The following is a 26191-nucleotide window of genomic DNA, read 5'->3' on the forward strand; positions in this document are numbered from 1 at the left end:
GCGAGTGGGGTGTTGCGGCAGGCGGGTGGGTGTGCGGGGCTGCGGGGCGTGTAGCAGGGGTGTGGAGGTCTTTTGGGGTGTTGGGTGGTGTATGATTTTGGCGTCGGGCGGAGCGTCTGGCGAGCGTTGTGGTGTTGCGAGTGGGGTATTCTGGCAGGCGTCGGGGCAGGTGCGGGTGTTGTTGCGGGAGGAGGGAGGGTGTGTGGGGCTGTAGGGCGCGTGTGGTGCGTGAGTGTGGTGTAAGTATTTAGTGGTGTTGTGTGTGGGGTGTTGTGTTGTGGCAGGTGCGTGTGTTGTTGCGTGAGGCGGGTGCGTGTGTGTGTGTGTAGGGCAGGGTGCGTGTGGTGAGGGGTGTGTATTTTTTGCAGGGTGTTGCGTGTGGGGTGTTGTTTTGTGTGAGGTGTGTTGTGGGTAGGTGCGTGTGTTGCGTGTGTGTTTGTGTGTGTGTGTGTGGTGTGAGGCGTTGTTGTGTGCGTGGGGGTGTGCGTGAGTGCGGGAGGGCGGTGTGGGCGGTGGGTGTGGAGAGGGCTGTTGTGGGGCAGAGGGGTGCCTACGGCCATACCACCCTGAGAACGCCCGATCTCGTCTGATCTCGGAAGCTAAGCAGGGTCGGGCCCGGTTAGTACTTGGATGGGAGACCGCCCGGGAATACCGGGTGCTGTAGGCTTTTGCCGGCGGGCGGAGGGGCGCTGCGCGTTTTGCTGTTGCGGCCGGCAGGGGGGCAGGTGCGGGTGTCGTTGCGGCAGGCGGGTGGGTGTGTGGGGCTGCGGGGCGTGTAGCAGGGGTGTGGAGGTCTTTTGGGGGGCTGTGTTGGGGCAGGTGCGGGTGTAGTTGCGGCAGGCGGGCGGGTGTGTGGGGCTGCGGGCCATGTGGCAGGGGTGTGGAGGTTTTCTGGAGTGTTGCGCGTGGCATGTTGGGTGCTGTAGGCTTTTGGGGGCGGGCGGAGGGGTGTTGAGCGTTTTGGTGTTGCGGGTGGGGGGTTGTGTCGGGGGGGCAGGTGCGTGTGTGGTTGCGGCAGGCGGGTGGGTGTGTGGGGCTGCAGGGCACGTGGGAGGCTTGTGGAGGTTTTTTGGGTTGTTGGGTGCTGTAGGCTTTTGCCGGCAGGCGGGGGGGCGTTGAGTGTTTTGGTGTTGCGAGTGGGGTGTTGCGGCAGGCAGGTGGGTGTGCGGGGCTGCGGGGCGTGTAGCAGGGGTGTGGAGGTCTTTTGGGGTGTTGGGTGGTGTATGATTTTGGCGTCGGGCGGAGCGTCTGGCGAGCGTTGTGGTGTTGCGAGTGGGGTATTCTGGCAGGCGTCGGGGCAGGTGCGGGTGTTGTTGCGGGAGGAGGGAGGGTGTGTGGGGCTGTAGGGCGCGTGTGGTGCGTGAGTGTGGTGTAAGTATTTAGTGGTGTTGTGTGTGGGGTGTTGTGTTGTGGCAGGTGCGTGTGTTGTTGCGTGAGGCGGGTGCGTGTGTGTGTGTGTAGGGCAGGGTGCGTGTGGTGAGGGGTGTGTATTTTTTGCGGGGTGTTGCGTGTGGGGTGTTGTTTTGTGTGAGGTGTGTTGTGGGTAGGTGCGTGTGTTGCGTGTGTGTTTGTGTGTGTGTGTGTGGTGTGAGGCGTTGTTGTGTGCGTGAGTGCGGGAGGGCGGTGTGGGCGGTGGGTGTGGAGAGGGCTGTTGTGGGGCAGAGGGGTGCCTACGGCCATACCACCCTGAGAACGCCCGATCTCGTCTGATCTCGGAAGCTAAGCAGGGTCGGGCCCGGTTAGTACTTGGATGGGAGACCGCCTGGGAATACCGGGTGCTGTAGGCTTTTGCCGGCGGGCGGAGGGGCGCTGCGCGTTTTGCTGTTGCGGCCGGCAGGGGGGCAGGTGCGGGTGTCGTTGCGGCAGGCGGGTGGGTGTGTGGGGCTGCGGGGCGCGTGGGAGGCTTGTGGAGGTTTTTTGGGCTGTTGTAGGCTTTTGCCGGCAGGCGGGGGGGCGTTGAGTGTTTTGGTGTTGCGAGTGGGGTGTTGCGGCAGGCGGGTGGGTGTGCGGGGCTGCGGGGCGTGTAGCAGGGGTGTGGAGGTCTTTTGGGGTGTTGGGTGGTGTATGATTTTGGCGTCGGGCGGAGCGTCTGGCGAGCGTTGTGGTGTTGCGAGTGGGGTATTCTGGCAGGCGTCGGGGCAGGTGCGGGTGTTGTTGCGGGAGGAGGGAGGGTGTGTGGGGCTGTAGGGCGCGTGTGGTGCGTGAGTGTGGTGTAAGTATTTAGTGGTGTTGTGTGTGGGGTGTTGTGTTGTGGCAGGTGCGTGTGTTGTTGCGTGAGGCGGGTGCGTGTGTGTGTGTGTAGGGCAGGGTGCGTGTGGTGAGGGGTGTGTATTTTTTGCGGGGTGTTGCGTGTGGGGTGTTGTTTTGTGTGAGGTGTGTTGTGGGTAGGTGCGTGTGTTGCGTGTGTGTTTGTGTGTGTGTGTGTGGTGTGAGGCGTTGTTGTGTGCGTGAGTGCGGGAGGGCGGTGTGGGCGGTGGGTGTGGAGAGAGCTGTTGTGGGGCAGAGGGGTGCCTATGGCCATACCACCCTGAGAACGCCCGATCTCGTCTGATCTCGGAAGCTAAGCAGGGTCGGGCCCGGTTAGTACTTGGATGGGAGACCGCCTGGGAATACCGGGTGCTGTAGGCTTTTGCCGGCGGGCGGAGGGGCGCTGCGCGTTTTGCTGTTGCGGCCGGCAGGGGGGCAGGTGCGGGTGTCGTTGCGGCAGGCGGGTGGGTGTGTGGGGCTGCGGGGCGCGTGGGAGGCTTGTGGAGGTTTTTTGGGCTGTTGTAGGCTTTTGCCGGCAGGCGGGGGGGCGTTGAGTGTTTTGGTGTTGCGAGTGGGGTGTTGCGGCAGGCGGGTGGGTGTGCGGGGCTGCGGGGCGTGTAGCAGGGGTGTGGAGGTCTTTTGGGGTGTTGGGTGGTGTATGATTTTGGCGTCGGGCGGAGCGTCTGGCGAGCGTTGTGGTGTTGCGAGTGGGGTATTCTGGCAGGCGTCGGGGCAGGTGCGGGTGTTGTTGCGGGAGGAGGGAGGGTGTGTGGGGCTGTAGGGCGCGTGTGGTGCGTGAGTGTGGTGTAAGTATTTAGTGGTGTTGTGTGTGGGGTGTTGTGTTGTGGCAGGTGCGTGTGTTGTTGCGTGAGGCGGGTGCGTGTGTGTGTGTGTAGGGCAGGGTGCGTGTGGTGAGGGGTGTGTATTTTTTGCGGGGTGTTGCGTGTGGGGTGTTGTTTTGTGTGAGGTGTGTTGTGGGTAGGTGCGTGTGTTGCGTGTGTGTTTGTGTGTGTGTGTGTGGTGTGAGGCGTTGTTGTGTGCGTGAGTGCGGGAGGGCGGTGTGGGCGGTGGGTGTGGAGAGGGCTGTTGTGGGGCAGAGGGGTGCCTACGGCCATACCACCCTGAGAACGCCCGATCTCGTCTGATCTCGGAAGCTAAGCAGGGTCGGGCCCGGTTAGTACTTGGATGGGAGACCGCCCGGGAATACCGGGTGCTGTAGGCTTTTGCCGGCGGGCGGAGGGGCGCTGCGCGTTTTGCTGTTGCGGCCGGCAGGGGGGCAGGTGCGGGTGTGGTTGCGGCAGGCGGGTGGGTGTGTGGGGCTGCGGGGCGCGTGGGAGGCTTGTGGAGGTTTTTTGGGCTGTTGTAGGCTTTTGCCGGCAGGCGGGGGGGCGTTGAGTGTTTTGGTGTTGCGCGTGGGGTGTTGCGGCAGGCGGGTGGGTGTGTGGGGCTGGAGGGCGCGGGGCGTGTGGGAGTGGTGTGTAAGTATTTTGGGGGGCTGTGTTGGGGCAGGTGCGGGTGTAGTTGCGGCAGGCGGGCGGGTGTGTGGGGCTGCGGGCCATGTGGCAGGGGTGTGGAGGTTTTCTGGAGTGTTGCGCGTGGCATGTTGGGTGCTGTAGGCTTTTGGGGGCGGGCGGAGGGGTGTTGAGCGTTTTGGTGTTGCGGGTGGGGGGTTGTGTCGGGGGGGCAGGTGCGTGTGTGGTTGCGGCAGGCGGGTGGGTGTGTGGGGCTGCAGGGCACGTGGGAGGCTTGTGGAGGTTTTTTGGGTTGTTGGGTGCTGTAGGCTTTTGCCGGCAGGCGGGGGGGCGTTGAGTGTTTTGGTGTTGCGAGTGGGGTGTTGCGGCAGGCGGGTGGGTGTGCGGGGCTGCGGGGCGTGTAGCAGGGGTGTGGAGGTCTTTTGGGGTGTTGGGTGGTGTATGATTTTGGCGTCGGGCGGAGCGTCTGGCGAGCGTTGTGGTGTTGCGAGTGGGGTATTCTGGCAGGCGTCGGGGCAGGTGCGGGTGTTGTTGCGGGAGGAGGGAGGGTGTGTGGGGCTGTAGGGCGCGTGTGGTGCGTGAGTGTGGTGTAAGTATTTAGTGGTGTTGTGTGTGGGGTGTTGTGTTGTGGCAGGTGCGTGTGTTGTTGCGTGAGGCGGGTGCGTGTGTGTGTGTGTAGGGCAGGGTGCGTGTGGTGAGGGGTGTGTATTTTTTGCGGGGTGTTGCGTGTGGGGTGTTGTTTTGTGTGAGGTGTGTTGTGGGTAGGTGCGTGTGTTGCGTGTGTGTTTGTGTGTGTGTGTGTGGTGTGAGGCGTTGTTGTGTGCGTGGGGGTGTGCGTGAGTGCGGGAGGGCGGTGTGGGCGGTGGGTGTGGAGAGGGCTGTTGTGGGGCAGAGGGGTGCCTACGGCCATACCACCCTGAGAACGCCCGACCTTGTCTGATCTCGGAAGCTAAGCAGGGTCGGGCCCGGTTAGTACTTGGATGGGAGACCGCCTGGGAATACCGGGTGCTGTAGGCTTTTGCCGGCGGGCGGAGGGGCGCTGCGCGTTTTGCTGTTGCGGCCGGCAGGGGGGCAGGTGCGGGTGTCGTTGCGGCAGGCGGGTGGGTGTGTGGGGCTGCGGGGCGCGTGGGAGGCTTGTGGAGGTTTTTTGGGCTGTTGTAGGCTTTTGCCGGCAGGCGGGGGGGCGTTGAGTGTTTTGGTGTTGCGCGTGGGGTGTTGCGGCAGGCGGGTGGGTGTGTGGGGCTGGAGGGCGCGGGGCGTGTGGGAGTGGTGTGTAAGTATTTTGGGGGGCTGTGTTGGGGCAGGTGCGGGTGTAGTTGCGGCAGGCGGGCGGGTGTGTGGGGCTGCGGGCCATGTGGCAGGGGTGTGGAGGTTTTCTGGAGTGTTGCGCGTGGCATGTTGGGTGCTGTAGGCTTTTGGGGGCGGGCGGAGGGGTGTTGAGCGTTTTGGTGTTGCGGGTGGGGGGTTGTGTCGGGGGGGCAGGTGCGTGTGTGGTTGCGGCAGGCGGGTGGGTGTGTGGGGCTGCAGGGCACGTGGGAGGCTTGTGGAGGTTTTTTGGGTTGTTGGGTGCTGTAGGCTTTTGCCGGCAGGCGGGGGGGCGTTGAGTGTTTTGGTGTTGCGAGTGGGGTGTTGCGGCAGGCGGGTGGGTGTGCGGGGCTGCGGGGCGTGTAGCAGGGGTGTGGAGGTCTTTTGGGGTGTTGGGTGGTGTATGATTTTGGCGTCGGGCGGAGCGTCTGGCGAGCGTTGTGGTGTTGCGAGTGGGGTATTCTGGCAGGCGTCGGGGCAGGTGCGGGTGTTGTTGCGGGAGGAGGGAGGGTGTGTGGGGCTGTAGGGCGCGTGTGGTGCGTGAGTGTGGTGTAAGTATTTAGTGGTGTTGTGTGTGGGGTGTTGTGTTGTGGCAGGTGCGTGTGTTGTTGCGTGAGGCGGGTGCGTGTGTGTGTGTGTAGGGCAGGGTGCGTGTGGTGAGGGGTGTGTATTTTTTGCGGGGTGTTGCGTGTGGGGTGTTGTTTTGTGTGAGGTGTGTTGTGGGTAGGTGCGTGTGTTGCGTGTGTGTTTGTGTGTGTGTGTGTGGTGTGAGGCGTTGTTGTGTGCGTGAGTGCGGGAGGGCGGTGTGGGCGGTGGGTGTGGAGAGGGCTGTTGTGGGGCAGAGGGGTGCCTACGGCCATACCACCCTGAGAACGCCCGATCTCGTCTGATCTCGGAAGCTAAGCAGGGTCGGGCCCGGTTAGTACTTGGATGGGAGACCGCCCGGGAATACCGGGTGCTGTAGGCTTTTGCCGGCGGGCGGAGGGGCGCTGCGCGTTTTGCTGTTGCGGCCGGCAGGGGGGCAGGTGCGGGTGTCGTTGCGGCAGGCGGGTGGGTGTGTGGGGCTGCGGGGCGCGTGGGAGGCTTGTGGAGGTTTTTTGGGCTGTTGTAGGCTTTTGCCGGCAGGCGGGGGGGCGTTGAGTGTTTTGGTGTTGCGCGTGGGGTGTTGCGGCAGGCGGGTGGGTGTGTGGGGCTGGAGGGCGCGGGGCGTGTGGGAGTGGTGTGTAAGTATTTTGGGGGGCTGTGTTGGGGCAGGTGCGGGTGTAGTTGCGGCAGGCGGGCGGGTGTGTGGGGCTGCGGGCCATGTGGCAGGGGTGTGGAGGTTTTCTGGAGTGTTGCGCGTGGCATGTTGGGTGCTGTAGGCTTTTGGGGGCGGGCGGAGGGGTGTTGAGCGTTTTGGTGTTGCGGGTGGGGGGTTGTGTCGGGGGGGCAGGTGCGTGTGTGGTTGCGGCAGGCGGGTGGGTGTGTGGGGCTGCAGGGCACGTGGGAGGCTTGTGGAGGTTTTTTGGGTTGTTGGGTGCTGTAGGCTTTTGCCGGCAGGCGGGGGGGCGTTGAGTGTTTTGGTGTTGCGAGTGGGGTGTTGCGGCAGGCGGGTGGGTGTGCGGGGCTGCGGGGCGTGTAGCAGGGGTGTGGAGGTCTTTTGGGGTGTTGGGTGGTGTATGATTTTGGCGTCGGGCGGAGCGTCTGGCGAGCGTTGTGGTGTTGCGAGTGGGGTATTCTGGCAGGCGTCGGGGCAGGTGCGGGTGTTGTTGCGGGAGGAGGGAGGGTGTGTGGGGCTGTAGGGCGCGTGTGGTGCGTGAGTGTGGTGTAAGTATTTAGTGGTGTTGTGTGTGGGGTGTTGTGTTGTGGCAGGTGCGTGTGTTGTTGCGTGAGGCGGGTGCGTGTGTGTGTGTGTAGGGCAGGGTGCGTGTGGTGAGGGGTGTGTATTTTTTGCGGGGTGTTGCGTGTGGGGTGTTGTTTTGTGTGAGGTGTGTTGTGGGTAGGTGCGTGTGTTGCGTGTGTGTTTGTGTGTGTGTGTGTGGTGTGAGGCGTTGTTGTGTGCGTGAGTGCGGGAGGGCGGTGTGGGCGGTGGGTGTGGAGAGGGCTGTTGTGGGGCAGAGGGGTGCCTACGGCCATACCACCCTGAGAACGCCCGATCTCGTCTGATCTCGGAAGCTAAGCAGGGTCGGGCCCGGTTAGTACTTGGATGGGAGACCGCCTGGGAATACCGGGTGCTGTAGGCTTTTGCCGGCGGGCGGAGGGGCGCTGCGCGTTTTGCTGTTGCGGCCGGCAGGGGGGCAGGTGCGGGTGTCGTTGCGGCAGGCGGGTGGGTGTGTGGGGCTGCGGGGCGCGTGGGAGGCTTGTGGAGGTTTTTTGGGCTGTTGTAGGCTTTTGCCGGCAGGCGGGGGGGCGTTGAGTGTTTTGGTGTTGCGCGTGGGGTGTTGCGGCAGGCGGGTGGGTGTGTGGGGCTGGAGGGCGCGGGGCGTGTGGGAGTGGTGTGTAAGTATTTTGGGGGGCTGTGTTGGGGCAGGTGCGGGTGTAGTTGCGGCAGGCGGGCGGGTGTGTGGGGCTGCGGGCCATGTGGCAGGGGTGTGGAGGTTTTCTGGAGTGTTGCGCGTGGCATGTTGGGTGCTGTAGGCTTTTGGGGGCGGGCGGAGGGGTGTTGAGCGTTTTGGTGTTGCGGGTGGGGGGTTGTGTCGGGGGGGCAGGTGCGTGTGTGGTTGCGGCAGGCGGGTGGGTGTGTGGGGCTGCAGGGCACGTGGGAGGCTTGTGGAGGTTTTTTGGGTTGTTGGGTGCTGTAGGCTTTTGCCGGCAGGCGGGGGGGCGTTGAGTGTTTTGGTGTTGCGAGTGGGGTGTTGCGGCAGGCGGGTGGGTGTGCGGGGCTGCGGGGCGTGTAGCAGGGGTGTGGAGGTGTTTTGGGGTGTTGGGTGGTGTATGATTTTGGCGTCGGGCGGAGCGTCTGGCGAGCGTTGTGGTGTTGCGAGTGGGGTATTCTGGCAGGCGTCGGGGCAGGTGCGGGTGTTGTTGCGGGAGGAGGGAGGGTGTGTGGGGCTGTAGGGCGCGTGTGGTGCGTGAGTGTGGTGTAAGTATTTAGTGGTGTTGTGTGTGGGGTGTTGTGTTGTGGCAGGTGCGTGTGTTGTTGCGTGAGGCGGGTGCGTGTGTGTGTGTGTAGGGCAGGGTGCGTGTGGTGAGGGGTGTGTATTTTTTGCGGGGTGTTGCGTGTGGGGTGTTGTTTTGTGTGAGGTGTGTTGTGGGTAGGTGCGTGTGTTGCGTGTGTGTTTGTGTGTGTGTGTGTGGTGTGAGGCGTTGTTGTGTGCGTGAGTGCGGGAGGGCGGTGTGGGCGGTGGGTGTGGAGAGGGCTGTTGTGGGGCAGAGGGGTGCCTACGGCCATACCACCCTGAGAACGCCCGATCTCGTCTGATCTCGGAAGCTAAGCAGGGTCGGGCCCGGTTAGTACTTGGATGGGAGACCGCCTGGGAATACCGGGTGCTGTAGGCTTTTGCCGGCGGGCGGAGGGGCGCTGCGCGTTTTGCTGTTGCGGCCGGCAGGGGGGCAGGTGCGGGTGTCGTTGCGGCAGGCGGGTGGGTGTGTGGGGCTGCGGGGCGCGTGGGAGGCTTGTGGAGGTTTTTTGGGCTGTTGTAGGCTTTTGCCGGCAGGCGGGGGGGCGTTGAGTGTTTTGGTGTTGCGAGTGGGGTGTTGCGGCAGGCGGGTGGGTGTGCGGGGCTGCGGGGCGTGTAGCAGGGGTGTGGAGGTCTTTTGGGGTGTTGGGTGGTGTATGATTTTGGCGTCGGGCGGAGCGTCTGGCGAGCGTTGTGGTGTTGCGAGTGGGGTATTCTGGCAGGCGTCGGGGCAGGTGCGGGTGTTGTTGCGGGAGGAGGGAGGGTGTGTGGGGCTGTAGGGCGCGTGTGGTGCGTGAGTGTGGTGTAAGTATTTAGTGGTGTTGTGTGTGGGGTGTTGTGTTGTGGCAGGTGCGTGTGTTGTTGCGTGAGGCGGGTGCGTGTGTGTGTGTGTAGGGCAGGGTGCGTGTGGTGAGGGGTGTGTATTTTTTGCGGGGTGTTGCGTGTGGGGTGTTGTTTTGTGTGAGGTGTGTTGTGGGTAGGTGCGTGTGTTGCGTGTGTGTTTGTGTGTGTGTGTGTGGTGTGAGGCGTTGTTGTGTGCGTGGGGGTGTGCGTGAGTGCGGGAGGGCGGTGTGGGCGGTGGGTGTGGAGAGGGCTGTTGTGGGGCAGAGGGGTGCCTACGGCCATACCACCCTGAGAACGCCCGATCTCGTCTGATCTCGGAAGCTAAGCAGGGTCGGGCCCGGTTAGTACTTGGATGGGAGACCGCCCGGGAATACCGGGTGCTGTAGGCTTTTGCCGGCGGGCGGAGGGGCGCTGCGCGTTTTGCTGTTGCGGCCGGCAGGGGGGCAGGTGCGGGTGTCGTTGCGGCAGGCGGGTGGGTGTGTGGGGCTGCGGGGCGCGTGGGAGGCTTGTGGAGGTTTTTTGGGCTGTTGTAGGCTTTTGCCGGCAGGCGGGGGGGCGTTGAGTGTTTTGGTGTTGCGCGTGGGGTGTTGCGGCAGGCGGGTGGGTGTGTGGGGCTGGAGGGCGCGGGGCGTGTGGGAGTGGTGTGTAAGTATTTTGGGGGGCTGTGTTGGGGCAGGTGCGGGTGTAGTTGCGGCAGGCGGGCGGGTGTGTGGGGCTGCGGGCCATGTGGCAGGGGTGTGGAGGTTTTCTGGAGTGTTGCGCGTGGCATGTTGGGTGCTGTAGGCTTTTGGGGGCGGGCGGAGGGGTGTTGAGCGTTTTGGTGTTGCGGGTGGGGGGTTGTGTCGGGGGGGCAGGTGCGTGTGTGGTTGCGGCAGGCGGGTGGGTGTGTGGGGCTGCAGGGCACGTGGGAGGCTTGTGGAGGTTTTTTGGGTTGTTGGGTGCTGTAGGCTTTTGCCGGCAGGCGGGGGGGCGTTGAGTGTTTTGGTGTTGCGAGTGGGGTGTTGCGGCAGGCGGGTGGGTGTGCGGGGCTGCGGGGCGTGTAGCAGGGGTGTGGAGGTCTTTTGGGGTGTTGGGTGGTGTATGATTTTGGCGTCGGGCGGAGCGTCTGGCGAGCGTTGTGGTGTTGCGAGTGGGGTATTCTGGCAGGCGTCGGGGCAGGTGCGGGTGTTGTTGCGGGAGGAGGGAGGGTGTGTGGGGCTGTAGGGCGCGTGTGGTGCGTGAGTGTGGTGTAAGTATTTAGTGGTGTTGTGTGTGGGGTGTTGTGTTGTGGCAGGTGCGTGTGTTGTTGCGTGAGGCGGGTGCGTGTGTGTGTGTGTAGGGCAGGGTGCGTGTGGTGAGGGGTGTGTATTTTTTGCGGGGTGTTGCGTGTGGGGTGTTGTTTTGTGTGAGGTGTGTTGTGGGTAGGTGCGTGTGTTGCGTGTGTGTTTGTGTGTGTGTGTGTGGTGTGAGGCGTTGTTGTGTGCGTGGGGGTGTGCGTGAGTGCGGGAGGGCGGTGTGGGCGGTGGGTGTGGAGAGGGCTGTTGTGGGGCAGAGGGGTGCCTACGGCCATACCACCCTGAGAACGCCCGATCTCGTCTGATCTCGGAAGCTAAGCAGGGTCGGGCCCGGTTAGTACTTGGATGGGAGACCGCCCGGGAATACCGGGTGCTGTAGGCTTTTGCCGGCGGGCGGAGGGGCGCTGCGCGTTTTGCTGTTGCGGCCGGCAGGGGGGCAGGTGCGGGTGTCGTTGCGGCAGGCGGGTGGGTGTGTGGGGCTGCGGGGCGCGTGGGAGGCTTGTGGAGGTTTTTTGGGCTGTTGTAGGCTTTTGCCGGCAGGCGGGGGGGCGTTGAGTGTTTTGGTGTTGCGCGTGGGGTGTTGCGGCAGGCGGGTGGGTGTGTGGGGCTGGAGGGCGCGGGGCGTGTGGGAGTGGTGTGTAAGTATTTTGGGGGGCTGTGTTGGGGCAGGTGCGGGTGTAGTTGCGGCAGGCGGGCGGGTGTGTGGGGCTGCGGGCCATGTGGCAGGGGTGTGGAGGTTTTCTGGAGTGTTGCGCGTGGCATGTTGGGTGCTGTAGGCTTTTGGGGGCGGGCGGAGGGGTGTTGAGCGTTTTGGTGTTGCGGGTGGGGGGTTGTGTCGGGGGGGCAGGTGCGTGTGTGGTTGCGGCAGGCGGGTGGGTGTGTGGGGCTGCAGGGCACGTGGGAGGCTTGTGGAGGTTTTTTGGGTTGTTGGGTGCTGTAGGCTTTTGCCGGCAGGCGGGGGGGCGTTGAGTGTTTTGGTGTTGCGAGTGGGGTGTTGCGGCAGGCGGGTGGGTGTGCGGGGCTGCGGGGCGTGTAGCAGGGGTGTGGAGGTCTTTTGGGGTGTTGGGTGGTGTATGATTTTGGCGTCGGGCGGAGCGTCTGGCGAGCGTTGTGGTGTTGCGAGTGGGGTATTCTGGCAGGCGTCGGGGCAGGTGCGGGTGTTGTTGCGGGAGGAGGGAGGGTGTGTGGGGCTGTAGGGCGCGTGTGGTGCGTGAGTGTGGTGTAAGTATTTAGTGGTGTTGTGTGTGGGGTGTTGTGTTGTGGCAGGTGCGTGTGTTGTTGCGTGAGGCGGGTGCGTGTGTGTGTGTGTAGGGCAGGGTGCGTGTGGTGAGGGGTGTGTATTTTTTGCAGGGTGTTGCGTGTGGGGTGTTGTTTTGTGTGAGGTGTGTTGTGGGTAGGTGCGTGTGTTGCGTGTGTGTTTGTGTGTGTGTGTGTGGTGTGAGGCGTTGTTGTGTGCGTGGGGGTGTGCGTGAGTGCGGGAGGGCGGTGTGGGCGGTGGGTGTGGAGAGGGCTGTTGTGGGGCAGAGGGGTGCCTACGGCCATACCACCCTGAGAACGCCCGACCTTGTCTGATCTCGGAAGCTAAGCAGGGTCGGGCCCAGTTAGTACTTGGATGGGAGACCGCCCGGGAATACCGGGTGCTGTAGGCTTTTGCCGGCGGGCGGAGGGGCGCTGCGCGTTTTGCTGTTGCGGCCGGCAGGGGGGCAGGTGCGGGTGTCGTTGCGGCAGGCGGGTGGGTGTGTGGGGCTGCGGGGCGTGTAGCAGGGGTGTGGAGGTCTTTTGGGGGGCTGTGTTGGGGCAGGTGCGGGTGTAGTTGCGGCAGGCGGGCGGGTGTGTGGGGCTGCGGGCCATGTGGCAGGGGTGTGGAGGTTTTCTGGAGTGTTGCGCGTGGCATGTTGGGTGCTGTAGGCTTTTGGGGGCGGGCGGAGGGGTGTTGAGCGTTTTGGTGTTGCGGGTGGGGGGTTGTGTCGGGGGGGCAGGTGCGTGTGTGGTTGCGGCAGGCGGGTGGGTGTGTGGGGCTGCAGGGCACGTGGGAGGCTTGTGGAGGTTTTTTGGGTTGTTGGGTGCTGTAGGCTTTTGCCGGCAGGCGGGGGGGCGTTGAGTGTTTTGGTGTTGCGAGTGGGGTGTTGCGGCAGGCGGGTGGGTGTGCGGGGCTGCGGGGCGTGTAGCAGGGGTGTGGAGGTCTTTTGGGGTGTTGGGTGGTGTATGATTTTGGCGTCGGGCGGAGCGTCTGGCGAGCGTTGTGGTGTTGCGAGTGGGGTATTCTGGCAGGCGTCGGGGCAGGTGCGGGTGTTGTTGCGGGAGGAGGGAGGGTGTGTGGGGCTGTAGGGCGCGTGTGGTGCGTGAGTGTGGTGTAAGTATTTAGTGGTGTTGTGTGTGGGGTGTTGTGTTGTGGCAGGTGCGTGTGTTGTTGCGTGAGGCGGGTGCGTGTGTGTGTGTGTAGGGCAGGGTGCGTGTGGTGAGGGGTGTGTATTTTTTGCGGGGTGTTGCGTGTGGGGTGTTGTTTTGTGTGAGGTGTGTTGTGGGTAGGTGCGTGTGTTGCGTGTGTGTTTGTGTGTGTGTGTGTGGTGTGAGGCGTTGTTGTGTGCGTGAGTGCGGGAGGGCGGTGTGGGCGGTGGGTGTGGAGAGGGCTGTTGTGGGGCAGAGGGGTGCCTACAGCCATACCACCCTGAGAACGCCCGATCTCGTCTGATCTCGGAAGCTAAGCAGGGTCGGGCCCAGTTAGTACTTGGATGGGAGACCGCCCGGGAATACCGGGTGCTGTAGGCTTTTGCCGGCGGGCGGAGGGGCGCTGCGCGTTTTGCTGTTGCGGCCGGCAGGGGGGCAGGTGCGGGTGTCGTTGCGGCAGGCGGGTGGGTGTGTGGGGCTGCGGGGCGCGTGGGAGGCTTGTGGAGGTTTTTTGGGCTGTTGTAGGCTTTTGCCGGCAGGCGGGGGGGCGTTGAGTGTTTTGGTGTTGCGCGTGGGGTGTTGCGGCAGGCGGGTGGGTGTGTGGGGCTGGAGGGCGCGGGGCGTGTGGGAGTGGTGTGTAAGTATTTTGGGGGGCTGTGTTGGGGCAGGTGCGGGTGTAGTTGCGGCAGGCGGGCGGGTGTGTGGGGCTGCGGGCCATGTGGCAGGGGTGTGGAGGTTTTCTGGAGTGTTGCGCGTGGCATGTTGGGTGCTGTAGGCTTTTGGGGGCGGGCGGAGGGGTGTTGAGCGTTTTGGTGTTGCGGGTGGGGGGTTGTGTCGGGGGGGCAGGTGCGTGTGTGGTTGCGGCAGGCGGGTGGGTGTGTGGGGCTGCAGGGCACGTGGGAGGCTTGTGGAGGTTTTTTGGGTTGTTGGGTGCTGTAGGCTTTTGCCGGCAGGCGGGGGGGCGTTGAGTGTTTTGGTGTTGCGAGTGGGGTGTTGCGGCAGGCGGGTGGGTGTGCGGGGCTGCGGGGCGTGTAGCAGGGGTGTGGAGGTCTTTTGGGGTGTTGGGTGGTGTATGATTTTGGCGTCGGGCGGAGCGTCTGGCGAGCGTTGTGGTGTTGCGAGTGGGGTATTCTGGCAGGCGTCGGGGCAGGTGCGGGTGTTGTTGCGGGAGGAGGGAGGGTGTGTGGGGCTGTAGGGCGCGTGTGGTGCGTGAGTGTGGTGTAAGTATTTAGTGGTGTTGTGTGTGGGGTGTTGTGTTGTGGCAGGTGCGTGTGTTGTTGCGTGAGGCGGGTGCGTGTGTGTGTGTGTAGGGCAGGGTGCGTGTGGTGAGGGGTGTGTATTTTTTGCGGGGTGTTGCGTGTGGGGTGTTGTTTTGTGTGAGGTGTGTTGTGGGTAGGTGCGTGTGTTGCGTGTGTGTTTGTGTGTGTGTGTGTGGTGTGAGGCGTTGTTGTGTGCGTGGGGGTGTGCGTGAGTGCGGGAGGGCGGTGTGGGTGGTGGGTGTGGAGAGGGCTGTTGTGGGGCAGAGGGGTGCCTACGGCCATACCACCCTGAGAACGCCCGATCTCGTCTGATCTCGGAAGCTAAGCAGGGTCGGGCCCGGTTAGTACTTGGATGGGAGACCGCCCGGGAATACCGGGTGCTGTAGGCTTTTGCCGGCGGGCGGAGGGGCGCTGCGCGTTTTGCTGTTGCGGCCGGCAGGGGGGCAGGTGCGGGTGTCGTTGCGGCAGGCGGGTGGGTGTGTGGGGCTGCGGGGCGCGTGGGAGGCTTGTGGAGGTTTTTTGGGCTGTTGTAGGCTTTTGCCGGCAGGCGGGGGGGCGTTGAGTGTTTTGGTGTTGCGCGTGGGGTGTTGCGGCAGGCGGGTGGGTGTGTGGGGCTGGAGGGCGCGGGGCGTGTGGGAGTGGTGTGTAAGTATTTTGGGGGGCTGTGTTGGGGCAGGTGCGGGTGTAGTTGCGGCAGGCGGGCGGGTGTGTGGGGCTGCGGGCCATGTGGCAGGGGTGTGGAGGTTTTCTGGAGTGTTGCGCGTGGCATGTTGGGTGCTGTAGGCTTTTGGGGGCGGGCGGAGGGGTGTTGAGCGTTTTGGTGTTGCGGGTGGGGGGTTGTGTCGGGGGGGCAGGTGCGTGTGTGGTTGCGGCAGGCGGGTGGGTGTGTGGGGCTGCAGGGCACGTGGGAGGCTTGTGGAGGTTTTTTGGGTTGTTGGGTGCTGTAGGCTTTTGCCGGCAGGCGGGGGGGCGTTGAGTGTTTTGGTGTTGCGAGTGGGGTGTTGCGGCAGGCGGGTGGGTGTGCGGGGCTGCGGGGCGTGTAGCAGGGGTGTGGAGGTCTTTTGGGGTGTTGGGTGGTGTATGATTTTGGCGTCGGGCGGAGCGTCTGGCGAGCGTTGTGGTGTTGCGAGTGGGGTATTCTGGCAGGCGTCGGGGCAGGTGCGGGTGTTGTTGCGGGAGGAGGGAGGGTGTGTGGGGCTGTAGGGCGCGTGTGGTGCGTGAGTGTGGTGTAAGTATTTAGTGGTGTTGTGTGTGGGGTGTTGTGTTGTGGCAGGTGCGTGTGTTGTTGCGTGAGGCGGGTGCGTGTGTGTGTGTGTAGGGCAGGGTGCGTGTGGTGAGGGGTGTGTATTTTTTGCAGGGTGTTGCGTGTGGGGTGTTGTTTTGTGTGAGGTGTGTTGTGGGTAGGTGCGTGTGTTGCGTGTGTGTTTGTGTGTGTGTGTGTGGTGTGAGGCGTTGTTGTGTGCGTGGGGGTGTGCGTGAGTGCGGGAGGGCGGTGTGGGCGGTGGGTGTGGAGAGGGCTGTTGTGGGGCAGAGGGGTGCCTACGGCCATACCACCCTGAGAACGCCCGACCTTGTCTGATCTCGGAAGCTAAGCAGGGTCGGGCCCAGTTAGTACTTGGATGGGAGACCGCCCGGGAATACCGGGTGCTGTAGGCTTTTGCCGGCGGGCGGAGGGGCGCTGCGCGTTTTGCTGTTGCGGCCGGCAGGGGGGCAGGTGCGGGTGTCGTTGCGGCAGGCGGGTGGGTGTGTGGGGCTGCGGGGCGTGTAGCAGGGGTGTGGAGGTCTTTTGGGGGGCTGTGTTGGGGCAGGTGCGGGTGTAGTTGCGGCAGGCGGGCGGGTGTGTGGGGCTGCGGGCCATGTGGCAGGGGTGTGGAGGTTTTCTGGAGTGTTGCGCGTGGCATGTTGGGTGCTGTAGGCTTTTGGGGGCGGGCGGAGGGGTGTTGAGCGTTTTGGTGTTGCGGGTGGGGGGTTGTGTCGGGGGGGCAGGTGCGTGTGTGGTTGCGGCAGGCGGGTGGGTGTGTGGGGCTGCAGGGCACGTGGGAGGCTTGTGGAGGTTTTTTGGGTTGTTGGGTGCTGTAGGCTTTTGCCGGCAGGCGGGGGGGCGTTGAGTGTTTTGGTGTTGCGAGTGGGGTGTTGCGGCAGGCGGGTGGGTGTGCGGGGCTGCGGGGCGTGTAGCAGGGGTGTGGAGGTCTTTTGGGGTGTTGGGTGGTGTATGATTTTGGCGTCGGGCGGAGCGTCTGGCGAGCGTTGTGGTGTTGCGAGTGGGGTATTCTGGCAGGCGTCGGGGCAGGTGCGGGTGTTGTTGCGGGAGGAGGGAGGGTGTGTGGGGCTGTAGGGCGCGTGTGGTGCGTGAGTGTGGTGTAAGTATTTAGTGGTGTTGTGTGTGGGGTGTTGTGTTGTGGCAGGTGCGTGTGTTGTTGCGTGAGGCGGGTGCGTGTGTGTGTGTGTAGGGCAGGGTGCGTGTGGTGAGGGGTGTGTATTTTTTGCGGGGTGTTGCGTGTGGGGTGTTGTTTTGTGTGAGGTGTGTTGTGGGTAGGTGCGTGTGTTGCGTGTGTGTTTGTGTGTGTGTGTGTGGTGTGAGGCGTTGTTGTGTGCGTGAGTGCGGGAGGGCGGTGTGGGCGGTGGGTGTGGAGAGGGCTGTTGTGGGGCAGAGGGGTGCCTACAGCCATACCACCCTGAGAACGCCCGATCTCGTCTGATCTCGGAAGCTAAGCAGGGTCGGGCCCAGTTAGTACTTGGATGGGAGACCGCCCGGGAATACCGGGTGCTGTAGGCTTTTGCCGGCGGGCGGAGGGGCGCTGCGCGTTTTGCTGTTGCGGCCGGCAGGGGGGCAGGTGCGGGTGTCGTTGCGGCAGGCGGGTGGGTGTGTGGGGCTGCGGGGCGCGTGGGAGGCTTGTGGAGGTTTTTTGGGCTGTTGTAGGCTTTTGCCGGCAGGCGGGGGGGCGTTGAGTGTTTTGGTGTTGCGCGTGGGGTGTTGCGGCAGGCGGGTGGGTGTGTGGGGCTGGAGGGCGCGGGGCGTGTGGGAGTGGTGTGTAAGTATTTTGGGGGGCTGTGTTGGGGCAGGTGCGGGTGTAGTTGCGGCAGGCGGGCGGGTGTGTGGGGCTGCGGGCCATGTGGCAGGGGTGTGGAGGTTTTCTGGAGTGTTGCGCGTGGCATGTTGGGTGCTGTAGGCTTTTGGGGGCGGGCGGAGGGGTGTTGAGCGTTTTGGTGTTGCGGGTGGGGGGTTGTGTCGGGGGGGCAGGTGCGTGTGTGGTTGCGGCAGGCGGGTGGGTGTGTGGGGCTGCAGGGCACGTGGGAGGCTTGTGGAGGTTTTTTGGGTTGTTGGGTGCTGTAGGCTTTTGCCGGCAGGCGGGGGGGCGTTGAGTGTTTTGGTGTTGCGAGTGGGGTGTTGCGGCAGGCGGGTGGGTGTGCGGGGCTGCGGGGCGTGTAGCAGGGGTGTGGAGGTCTTTTGGGGTGTTGGGTGGTGTATGATTTTGGCGTCGGGCGGAGCGTCTGGCGAGCGTTGTGGTGTTGCGAGTGGGGTATTCTGGCAGGCGTCGGGGCAGGTGCGGGTGTTGTTGCGGGAGGAGGGAGGGTGTGTGGGGCTGTAGGGCGCGTGTGGTGCGTGAGTGTGGTGTAAGTATTTAGTGGTGTTGTGTGTGGGGTGTTGTGTTGTGGCAGGTGCGTGTGTTGTTGCGTGAGGCGGGTGCGTGTGTGTGTGTGTAGGGCAGGGTGCGTGTGGTGAGGGGTGTGTATTTTTTGCAGGGTGTTGCGTGTGGGGTGTTGTTTTGTGTGAGGTGTGTTGTGGGTAGGTGCGTGTGTTGCGTGTGTGTTTGTGTGTGTGTGTGTGGTGTGAGGCGTTGTTGTGTGCGTGGGGGTGTGCGTGAGTGCGGGAGGGCGGTGTGGGCGGTGGGTGTGGAGAGGGCTGTTGTGGGGCAGAGGGGTGCCTACGGCCATACCACCCTGAGAACGCCCGACCTTGTCTGATCTCGGAAGCTAAGCAGGGTCGGGCCCAGTTAGTACTTGGATGGGAGACCGCCCGGGAATACCGGGTGCTGTAGGCTTTTGCCGGCGGGCGGAGGGGCGCTGCGCGTTTTGCTGTTGCGGCCGGCAGGGGGGCAGGTGCGGGTGTCGTTGCGGCAGGCGGGTGGGTGTGTGGGGCTGCGGGGCGTGTAGCAGGGGTGTGGAGGTCTTTTGGGGGGCTGTGTTGGGGCAGGTGCGGGTGTAGTTGCGGCAGGCGGGCGGGTGTGTGGGGCTGCGGGCCATGTGGCAGGGGTGTGGAGGTTTTCTGGAGTGTTGCGCGTGGCATGTTGGGTGCTGTAGGCTTTTGGGGGCGGGCGGAGGGGTGTTGAGCGTTTTGGTGTTGCGGGTGGGGCGTTGTGTCGGGGGGGCAGGTGCGTGTGTGGTTGCGGCAGGCGGGTGGGTGTGTGGGGCTGCAGGGCACGTGGGAGGCTTGTGGAGGTTTTTTGGGTTGTTGGGTGCTGTAGGCTTTTGCCGGCAGGCGGGGGGGCGTTGAGTGTTTTGGTGTTGCGAGTGGGGTGTTGCGGCAGGCGGGTGGGTGTGCGGGGCTGCGGGGCGTGTAGCAGGGGTGTGGAGGTCTTTTGGGGTGTTGGGTGGTGTATGATTTTGGCGTCGGGCGGAGCGTCTGGCGAGCGTTGTGGTGTTGCGAGTGGGGTATTCTGGCAGGCGTCGGGGCAGGTGCGGGTGTTGTTGCGGGAGGAGGGAGGGTGTGTGGGGCTGTAGGGCGCGTGTGGTGCGTGAGTGTGGTGTAAGTATTTAGTGGTGTTGTGTGTGGGGTGTTGTGTTGTGGCAGGTGCGTGTGTTGTTGCGTGAGGCGGGTGCGTGTGTGTGTGTGTAGGGCAGGGTGCGTGTGGTGAGGGGTGTGTATTTTTTGCGGGGTGTTGCGTGTGGGGTGTTGTTTTGTGTGAGGTGTGTTGTGGGTAGGTGCGTGTGTTGCGTGTGTGTTTGTGTGTGTGTGTGTGGTGTGAGGCGTTGTTGTGTGCGTGAGTGCGGGAGGGCGGTGTGGGCGGTGGGTGTGGAGAGGGCTGTTGTGGGGCAGAGGGGTGCCTACAGCCATACCACCCTGAGAACGCCCGATCTCGTCTGATCTCGGAAGCTAAGCAGGGTCGGGCCCAGTTAGTACTTGGATGGGAGACCGCCCGGGAATACCGGGTGCTGTAGGCTTTTGCCGGCGGGCGGAGGGGCGCTGCGCGTTTTGCTGTTGCGGCCGGCAGGGGGGCAGGTGCGGGTGTCGTTGCGGCAGGCGGGTGGGTGTGTGGGGCTGCGGGGCGCGTGGGAGGCTTGTGGAGGTTTTTTGGGCTGTTGTAGGCTTTTGCCGGCAGGCGGGGGGGCGTTGAGTGTTTTGGTGTTGCGCGTGGGGTGTTGCGGCAGGCGGGTGGGTGTGTGGGGCTGGAGGGCGCGGGGCGTGTGGGAGTGGTGTGTAAGTATTTTGGGGGGCTGTGTTGGGGCAGGTGCGGGTGTAGTTGCGGCAGGCGGGCGGGTGTGTGGGGCTGCGGGCCATGTGGCAGGGGTGTGGAGGTTTTCTGGAGTGTTGCGCGTGGCATGTTGGGTGCTGTAGGCTTTTGGGGGCGGGCGGAGGGGTGTTGAGCGTTTTGGTGTTGCGGGTGGGGGGTTGTGTCGGGGGGGGCAGGTGCGTGTGTGGTTGCGGCAGGCGGGTGGGTGTGTGGGGCTGCAGGGCACGTGGGAGGCTTGTGGAGGTTTTTTGGGTTGTTGGGTGCTGTAGGCTTTTGCCGGCAGGCGGGGGGGCGTTGAGTGTTTTGGTGTTGCGAGTGGGGTGTTGCGGCAGGCGGGTGGGTGTGCGGGGCTGCGGGGCGTGTAGCAGGGGTGTGGAGGTCTTTTGGGGTGTTGGGTGGTGTATGATTTTGGCGTCGGGCGGAGCGTCTGGCGAGCGTTGTGGTGTTGCGAGTGGGGTATTCTGGCAGGCGTCGGGGCAGGTGCGGGTGTTGTTGCGGGAGGAGGGAGGGTGTGTGGGGCTGTAGGGCGCGTGTGGTGCGTGAGTGTGGTGTAAGTATTTAGTGGTGTTGTGTGTGGGGTGTTGTGTTGTGGCAGGTGCGTGTGTTGTTGCGTGAGGCGGGTGCGTGTGTGTGTGTGTAGGGCAGGGTGCGTGTGGTGAGGGGTGTGTATTTTTTGCGGGGTGTTGCGTGTGGGGTGTTGTTTTGTGTGAGGTGTGTTGTGGGTAGGTGCGTGTGTTGCGTGTGTGTTTGTGTGTGTGTGTGTGGTGTGAGGCGTTGTTGTGTGCGTGGGGGTGTGCGTGAGTGCGGGAGGGCGGTGTGGGTGGTGGGTGTGGAGAGGGCTGTTGTGGGGCAGAGGGGTGCCTACGGCCATACCACCCTGAGAACGCCCGATCTCGTCTGATCTCGGAAGCTAAGCAGGGTCGGGCCCGGTTAGTACTTGGATGGGAGACCGCCCGGGAATACCGGGTGCTGTAGGCTTTTGCCGGCGGGCGGAGGGGCGCTGCGCGTTTTGCTGTTGCGGCCGGCAGGGGGGCAGGTGCGGGTGTCGTTGCGGCAGGCGGGTGGGTGTGTGGGGCTGCGGGGCGCGTGGGAGGCTTGTGGAGGTTTTTTGGGCTGTTGTAGGCTTTTGCCGGCAGGCGGGGGGGCGTTGAGTGTTTTGGTGTTGCGCGTGGGGTGTTGCGGCAGGCGGGTGGGTGTGTGGGGCTGGAGGGCGCGGGGCGTGTGGGAGTGGTGTGTAAGTATTTTGGGGGGCTGTGTTGGGGCAGGTGCGGGTGTAGTTGCGGCAGGCGGGCGGGTGTGTGGGGCTGCGGGCCATGTGGCAGGGGTGTGGAGGTTTTCTGGAGTGTTGCGCGTGGCATGTTGGGTGCTGTAGGCTTTTGGGGGCGGGCGGAGGGGTGTTGAGCGTTTTGGTGTTGCGGGTGGGGGGTTGTGTCGGGGGGGCAGGTGCGTGTGTGGTTGCGGCAGGCGGGTGGGTGTGTGGGGCTGCAGGGCACGTGGGAGGCTTGTGGAGGTTTTTTGGGTTGTTGGGTGCTGTAGGCTTTTGCCGGCAGGCGGGGGGGCGTTGAGTGTTTTGGTGTTGCGAGTGGGGTGTTGCGGCAGGCGGGTGGGTGTGCGGGGCTGCGGGGCGTGTAGCAGGGGTGTGGAGGTCTTTTGGGGTGTTGGGTGGTGTATGATTTTGGCGTCGGGCGGAGCGTCTGGCGAGCGTTGTGGTGTTGCGAGTGGGGTATTCTGGCAGGCGTCGGGGCAGGTGCGGGTGTTGTTGCGGGAGGAGGGAGGGTGTGTGGGGCTGTAGGGCGCGTGTGGTGCGTGAGTGTGGTGTAAGTATTTAGTGGTGTTGTGTGTGGGGTGTTGTGTTGTGGCAGGTGCGTGTGTTGTTGCGTGAGGCGGGTGCGTGTGTGTGTGTGTAGGGCAGGGTGCGTGTGGTGAGGGGTGTGTATTTTTTGCAGGGTGTTGCGTGTGGGGTGTTGTTTTGTGTGAGGTGTGTTGTGGGTAGGTGCGTGTGTTGCGTGTGTGTTTGTGTGTGTGTGTGTGGTGTGAGGCGTTGTTGTGTGCGTGGGGGTGTGCGTGAGTGCGGGAGGGCGGTGTGGGCGGTGGGTGTGGAGAGGGCTGTTGTGGGGCAGAGGGGTGCCTACGGCCATACCACCCTGAGAACGCCCGACCTTGTCTGATCTCGGAAGCTAAGCAGGGTCGGGCCCAGTTAGTACTTGGATGGGAGACCGCCCGGGAATACCGGGTGCTGTAGGCTTTTGCCGGCGGGCGGAGGGGGCGCTGCGCGTTTTGCTGTTGCGGCCGGCAGGGGGGCAGGTGCGGGTGTCGTTGCGGCAGGCGGGTGGGTGTGTGGGGCTGCGGGGCGTGTAGCAGGGGTGTGGAGGTCTTTTGGGGGGCTGTGTTGGGGCAGGTGCGGGTGTAGTTGCGGCAGGCGGGCGGGTGTGTGGGGCTGCGGGCCATGTGGCAGGGGTGTGGAGGTTTTCTGGAGTGTTGCGCGTGGCATGTTGGGTGCTGTAGGCTTTTGGGGGCGGGCGGAGGGGTGTTGAGCGTTTTGGTGTTGCGGGTGGGGGGTTGTGTCGGGGGGGCAGGTGCGTGTGTGGTTGCGGCAGGCGGGTGGGTGTGTGGGGCTGCAGGGCACGTGGGAGGCTTGTGGAGGTTTTTTGGGTTGTTGGGTGCTGTAGGCTTTTGCCGGCAGGCGGGGGGGGCGTTGAGTGTTTTGGTGTTGCGAGTGGGGTGTTGCGGCAGGCGGGTGGGTGTGCGGGGCTGCGGGGCGTGTAGCAGGGGTGTGGAGGTCTTTTGGGGTGTTGGGTGGTGTATGATTTTGGCGTCGGGCGGAGCGTCTGGCGAGCGTTGTGGTGTTGCGAGTGGGGTATTCTGGCAGGCGTCGGGGCAGGTGCGGGTGTTGTTGCGGGAGGAGGGAGGGTGTGTGGGGCTGTAGGGCGCGTGTGGTGCGTGAGTGTGGTGTAAGTATTTAGTGGTGTTGTGTGTGGGGTGTTGTGTTGTGGCAGGTGCGTGTGTTGTTGCGTGAGGCGGGTGCGTGTGTGTGTGTGTAGGGCAGGGTGCGTGTGGTGAGGGGTGTGTATTTTTTGCGGGGTGTTGCGTGTGGGGTGTTGTTTTGTGTGAGGTGTGTTGTGGGTAGGTGCGTGTGTTGCGTGTGTGTTTGTGTGTGTGTGTGTGGTGTGAGGCGTTGTTGTGTGCGTGGGGGTGTGCGTGAGTGCGGGAGGGCGGTGTGGGCGGTGGGTGTGGAGAGGGCTGTTGTGGGGCAGAGGGGTGCCTACGGCCATACCACCCTGAGAACGCCCGATCTCGTCTGATCTCGGAAGCTAAGCAGGGTCGGGCCCGGTTAGTACTTGGATGGGAGACCGCCCGGGAATACCGGGTGCTGTAGGCTTTTGCCGGCGGGCGGAGGGGCGCTGCGCGTTTTGCTGTTGCGGCCGGCAGGGGGGCAGGTGCGGGTGTCGTTGCGGCAGGCGGGTGGGTGTGTGGGGCTGCGGGGCGCGTGGGAGGCTTGTGGAGGTTTTTTGGGCTGTTGTAGGCTTTTGCCGGCAGGCGGGGGGGCGTTGAGTGTTTTGGTGTTGCGCGTGGGGTGTTGCGGCAGGCGGGTGGGTGTGTGGGGCTGGAGGGCGCGGGGCGTGTGGGAGTGGTGTGTAAGTATTTTGGGGGGCTGTGTTGGGGCAGGTGCGGGTGTAGTTGCGGCAGGCGGGCGGGTGTGTGGGGCTGCGGGCCATGTGGCAGGGGTGTGGAGGTTTTCTGGAGTGTTGCGCGTGGCATGTTGGGTGCTGTAGGCTTTTGGGGGGCGGGCGGAGGGGTGTTGAGCGTTTTGGTGTTGCGGGTGGGGGGTTGTGTCGGGGGGGCAGGTGCGTGTGTGGTTGCGGCAGGCGGGTGGGTGTGTGGGGCTGCAGGGCACGTGGGAGGCTTGTGGAGGTTTTTTGGGTTGTTGGGTGCTGTAGGCTTTTGCCGGCAGGCGGGGGGGCGTTGAGTGTTTTGGTGTTGCGAGTGGGGTGTTGCGGCAGGCGGGTGGGTGTGCGGGGCTGCGGGGCGTGTAGCAGGGGTGTGGAGGTCTTTTGGGGTGTTGGGTGGTGTATGATTTTGGCGTCGGGCGGAGCGTCTGGCGAGCGTTGTGGTGTTGCGAGTGGGGTATTCTGGCAGGCGTCGGGGCAGGTGCGGGTGTTGTTGCGGGAGGAGGGAGGGTGTGTGGGGCTGTAGGGCGCGTGTGGTGCGTGAGTGTGGTGTAAGTATTTAGTGGTGTTGTGTGTGGGGTGTTGTGTTGTGGCAGGTGCGTGTGTTGTTGCGTGAGGCGGGTGCGTGTGTGTGTGTGTAGGGCAGGGTGCGTGTGGTGAGGGGTGTGTATTTTTTGCGGGGTGTTGCGTGTGGGGTGTTGTTTTGTGTGAGGTGTGTTGTGGGTAGGTGCGTGTGTTGCGTGTGTGTTTGTGTGTGTGTGTGTGGTGTGAGGCGTTGTTGTGTGCGTGAGTGCGGGAGGGCGGTGTGGGCGGTGGGTGTGGAGAGGGCTGTTGTGGGGCAGAGGGGTGCCTACGGCCATACCACCCTGAGAACGCCTGATCTCGTCTGATCTCGGAAGCTAAGCAGGGTCGGGCCCGGTTAGTACTTGGATGGGAGACCGCCCGGGAATACCGGGTGCTGTAGGCTTTTGCCGGCGGGCGGAGGGGCGCTGCGCGTTTTGCTGTTGCGGCCGGCAGGGGGGCAGGTGCGGGTGTCGTTGCGGCAGGCGGGTGGGTGTGTGGGGCTGCGGGGCGCGTGGGAGGCTTGTGGAGGTTTTTTGGGCTGTTGTAGGCTTTTGCCGGCAGGCGGGGGGGCGTTGAGTGTTTTGGTGTTGCGCGTGGGGTGTTGCGGCAGGCGGGTGGGTGTGTGGGGCTGGAGGGCGCGGGGCGTGTGGGAGTGGTGTGTAAGTATTTTGGGGGGCTGTGTTGGGGCAGGTGCGGGTGTAGTTGCGGCAGGCGGGCGGGTGTGTGGGGCTGCGGGCCATGTGGCAGGGGTGTGGAGGTTTTCTGGAGTGTTGCGCGTGGCATGTTGGGTGCTGTAGGCTTTTGGGGGCGGGCGGAGGGGTGTTGAGCGTTTTGGTGTTGCGGGTGGGGGGTTGTGTCGGGGGGGCAGGTGCGTGTGTGGTTGCGGCAGGCGGGTGGGTGTGTGGGGCTGCAGGGCACGTGGGAGGCTTGTGGAGGTTTTTTGGGTTGTTGGGTGCTGTAGGCTTTTGCCGGCAGGCGGGGGGGCGTTGAGTGTTTTGGTGTTGCGAGTGGGGTGTTGCGGCAGGCGGGTGGGTGTGCGGGGCTGCGGGGCGTGTAGCAGGGGTGTGGAGGTCTTTTGGGGTGTTGGGTGGTGTATGATTTTGGCGTCGGGCGGAGCGTCTGGCGAGCGTTGTGGTGTTGCGAGTGGGGTATTCTGGCAGGCGTCGGGGCAGGTGCGGGTGTTGTTGCGGGAGGAGGGAGGGTGTGTGGGGCTGTAGGGCGCGTGTGGTGCGTGAGTGTGGTGTAAGTATTTAGTGGTGTTGTGTGTGGGGTGTTGTGTTGTGGCAGGTGCGTGTGTTGTTGCGTGAGGCGGGTGCGTGTGTGTGTGTGTAGGGCAGGGTGCGTGTGGTGAGGGGTGTGTATTTTTTGCGGGGTGTTGCGTGTGGGGTGTTGTTTTGTGTGAGGTGTGTTGTGGGTAGGTGCGTGTGTTGCGTGTGTGTTTGTGTGTGTGTGTGTGGTGTGAGGCGTTGTTGTGTGCGTGAGTGCGGGAGGGCGGTGTGGGCGGTGGGGTGTGGAGAGGGCTGTTGTGGGGCAGAGGGGTGCCTACGGCCATACCACCCTGAGAACGCCCGATCTCGTCTGATCTCGGAAGCTAAGCAGGGTCGGGCCCGGTTAGTACTTGGATGGGAGACCGCCTGGGAATACCGGGTGCTGTAGGCTTTTGCCGGCGGGCGGAGGGGCGCTGCGCGTTTTGCTGTTGCGGCCGGCAGGGGGGCAGGTGCGGGTGTCGTTGCGGCAGGCGGGTGGGTGTGTGGAGCTGCGGGGCGCGTGGGAGGCTTGTGGAGGTTTTTTGGGCTGTTGTAGGCTTTTGCCGGCAGGCGGGGGGGGCGTTGAGTGTTTTGGTGTTGCGCGTGGGGTGTTGCGGCAGGCGGGTGGGTGTGTGGGGCTGGAGGGCGCGGGGCGTGTGGGAGTGGTGTGTAAGTATTTTGGGGGGCTGTGTTGGGGCAGGTGCGGGTGTAGTTGCGGCAGGCGGGCGGGTGTGTGGGGCTGCGGGCCATGTGGCAGGGGTGTGGAGGTTTTCTGGAGTGTTGCGCGTGGCATGTTGGGTGCTGTAGGCTTTTGGGGGCGGGCGGAGGGGTGTTGAGCGTTTTGGTGTTGCGGGTGGGGGGTTGTGTCGGGGGGGCAGGTGCGTGTGTGGTTGCGGCAGGCGGGTGGGTGTGTGGGGCTGCAGGGCACGTGGGAGGCTTGTGGAGGTTTTTTGGGTTGTTGGGTGCTGTAGGCTTTTGCCGGCAGGCGGGGGGGCGTTGAGTGTTTTGGTGTTGCGAGTGGGGTGTTGCGGCAGGCGGGTGGGTGTGCGGGGCTGCGGGGCGTGTAGCAGGGGTGTGGAGGTCTTTTGGGGTGTTGGGTGGTGTATGATTTTGGCGTCGGGCGGAGCGTCTGGCGAGCGTTGTGGTGTTGCGAGTGGGGTATTCTGGCAGGCGTCGGGGCAGGTGCGGGTGTTGTTGCGGGAGGAGGGAGGGTGTGTGGGGCTGTAGGGCGCGTGTGGTGCGTGAGTGTGGTGTAAGTATTTAGTGGTGTTGTGTGTGGGGTGTTGTGTTGTGGCAGGTGCGTGTGTTGTTGCGTGAGGCGGGTGCGTGTGTGTGTGTGTAGGGCAGGGTGCGTGTGGTGAGGGGTGTGTATT

At 64.3% G+C, this 26191-nt stretch overlaps 22 non-coding genes across 22 annotated transcripts; all 22 read left to right on the top strand.

Moving 5' to 3' along the window:
- The first annotated feature begins 548 nt into the window (after nucleotides 1-548).
- On the top strand, nucleotides 549-667 carry LOC128912002 (5S ribosomal RNA). Its single transcript, XR_008467334.1, has one exon. It is a non-coding gene; the product is annotated as a 5S ribosomal RNA (ribosomal RNA).
- A 1001-nt stretch (nucleotides 668-1668) lies between these two features.
- LOC128912121 (5S ribosomal RNA) lies at nucleotides 1669-1787 on the top strand. Its single transcript, XR_008467452.1, has one exon. It is a non-coding gene; the product is annotated as a 5S ribosomal RNA (ribosomal RNA).
- A 722-nt stretch (nucleotides 1788-2509) lies between these two features.
- On the top strand, nucleotides 2510-2628 carry LOC128912058 (5S ribosomal RNA). Its single transcript, XR_008467390.1, has one exon. It is a non-coding gene; the product is annotated as a 5S ribosomal RNA (ribosomal RNA).
- Nucleotides 2629-3350: 722 nt separating this feature from the next.
- Nucleotides 3351-3469, top strand: LOC128912003 (5S ribosomal RNA). Its single transcript, XR_008467335.1, has one exon. It is a non-coding gene; the product is annotated as a 5S ribosomal RNA (ribosomal RNA).
- A 1148-nt stretch (nucleotides 3470-4617) lies between these two features.
- On the top strand, nucleotides 4618-4736 carry LOC128912163 (5S ribosomal RNA). Its single transcript, XR_008467494.1, has one exon. It is a non-coding gene; the product is annotated as a 5S ribosomal RNA (ribosomal RNA).
- A 1136-nt stretch (nucleotides 4737-5872) lies between these two features.
- On the top strand, nucleotides 5873-5991 carry LOC128912004 (5S ribosomal RNA). Its single transcript, XR_008467336.1, has one exon. It is a non-coding gene; the product is annotated as a 5S ribosomal RNA (ribosomal RNA).
- Nucleotides 5992-7127: 1136 nt separating this feature from the next.
- On the top strand, nucleotides 7128-7246 carry LOC128912132 (5S ribosomal RNA). The gene has a single exon (XR_008467463.1). It is a non-coding gene; the product is annotated as a 5S ribosomal RNA (ribosomal RNA).
- Nucleotides 7247-8382: 1136 nt separating this feature from the next.
- On the top strand, nucleotides 8383-8501 carry LOC128912143 (5S ribosomal RNA). The gene has a single exon (XR_008467474.1). It is a non-coding gene; the product is annotated as a 5S ribosomal RNA (ribosomal RNA).
- A 734-nt stretch (nucleotides 8502-9235) lies between these two features.
- Nucleotides 9236-9354, top strand: LOC128912005 (5S ribosomal RNA). Its single transcript, XR_008467337.1, has one exon. It is a non-coding gene; the product is annotated as a 5S ribosomal RNA (ribosomal RNA).
- A 1148-nt stretch (nucleotides 9355-10502) lies between these two features.
- On the top strand, nucleotides 10503-10621 carry LOC128912006 (5S ribosomal RNA). The gene has a single exon (XR_008467338.1). It is a non-coding gene; the product is annotated as a 5S ribosomal RNA (ribosomal RNA).
- A 1148-nt stretch (nucleotides 10622-11769) lies between these two features.
- On the top strand, nucleotides 11770-11888 carry LOC128912178 (5S ribosomal RNA). Its single transcript, XR_008467509.1, has one exon. It is a non-coding gene; the product is annotated as a 5S ribosomal RNA (ribosomal RNA).
- Nucleotides 11889-12889: 1001 nt separating this feature from the next.
- LOC128912139 (5S ribosomal RNA) lies at nucleotides 12890-13008 on the top strand. The gene has a single exon (XR_008467470.1). It is a non-coding gene; the product is annotated as a 5S ribosomal RNA (ribosomal RNA).
- A 1148-nt stretch (nucleotides 13009-14156) lies between these two features.
- On the top strand, nucleotides 14157-14275 carry LOC128912008 (5S ribosomal RNA). The gene has a single exon (XR_008467339.1). It is a non-coding gene; the product is annotated as a 5S ribosomal RNA (ribosomal RNA).
- A 1148-nt stretch (nucleotides 14276-15423) lies between these two features.
- On the top strand, nucleotides 15424-15542 carry LOC128912179 (5S ribosomal RNA). The gene has a single exon (XR_008467510.1). It is a non-coding gene; the product is annotated as a 5S ribosomal RNA (ribosomal RNA).
- A 1001-nt stretch (nucleotides 15543-16543) lies between these two features.
- LOC128912140 (5S ribosomal RNA) lies at nucleotides 16544-16662 on the top strand. The gene has a single exon (XR_008467471.1). It is a non-coding gene; the product is annotated as a 5S ribosomal RNA (ribosomal RNA).
- A 1148-nt stretch (nucleotides 16663-17810) lies between these two features.
- LOC128912180 (5S ribosomal RNA) lies at nucleotides 17811-17929 on the top strand. The gene has a single exon (XR_008467511.1). It is a non-coding gene; the product is annotated as a 5S ribosomal RNA (ribosomal RNA).
- Nucleotides 17930-18930: 1001 nt separating this feature from the next.
- On the top strand, nucleotides 18931-19049 carry LOC128912141 (5S ribosomal RNA). The gene has a single exon (XR_008467472.1). It is a non-coding gene; the product is annotated as a 5S ribosomal RNA (ribosomal RNA).
- A 1149-nt stretch (nucleotides 19050-20198) lies between these two features.
- Nucleotides 20199-20317, top strand: LOC128912010 (5S ribosomal RNA). Its single transcript, XR_008467341.1, has one exon. It is a non-coding gene; the product is annotated as a 5S ribosomal RNA (ribosomal RNA).
- Nucleotides 20318-21465: 1148 nt separating this feature from the next.
- LOC128912181 (5S ribosomal RNA) lies at nucleotides 21466-21584 on the top strand. Its single transcript, XR_008467512.1, has one exon. It is a non-coding gene; the product is annotated as a 5S ribosomal RNA (ribosomal RNA).
- A 1015-nt stretch (nucleotides 21585-22599) lies between these two features.
- On the top strand, nucleotides 22600-22718 carry LOC128912011 (5S ribosomal RNA). The gene has a single exon (XR_008467342.1). It is a non-coding gene; the product is annotated as a 5S ribosomal RNA (ribosomal RNA).
- A 1137-nt stretch (nucleotides 22719-23855) lies between these two features.
- On the top strand, nucleotides 23856-23974 carry LOC128912105 (5S ribosomal RNA). Its single transcript, XR_008467436.1, has one exon. It is a non-coding gene; the product is annotated as a 5S ribosomal RNA (ribosomal RNA).
- Nucleotides 23975-25111: 1137 nt separating this feature from the next.
- Nucleotides 25112-25230, top strand: LOC128912154 (5S ribosomal RNA). The gene has a single exon (XR_008467485.1). It is a non-coding gene; the product is annotated as a 5S ribosomal RNA (ribosomal RNA).
- Nucleotides 25231-26191: the final 961 nt, after the last annotated feature.

Source organism: Rissa tridactyla, chromosome 6 (genome assembly GCF_028500815.1).
Source record: "Rissa tridactyla isolate bRisTri1 chromosome 6, bRisTri1.patW.cur.20221130, whole genome shotgun sequence".
Taxonomy (NCBI): domain Eukaryota; kingdom Metazoa; phylum Chordata; class Aves; order Charadriiformes; family Laridae; genus Rissa; species Rissa tridactyla.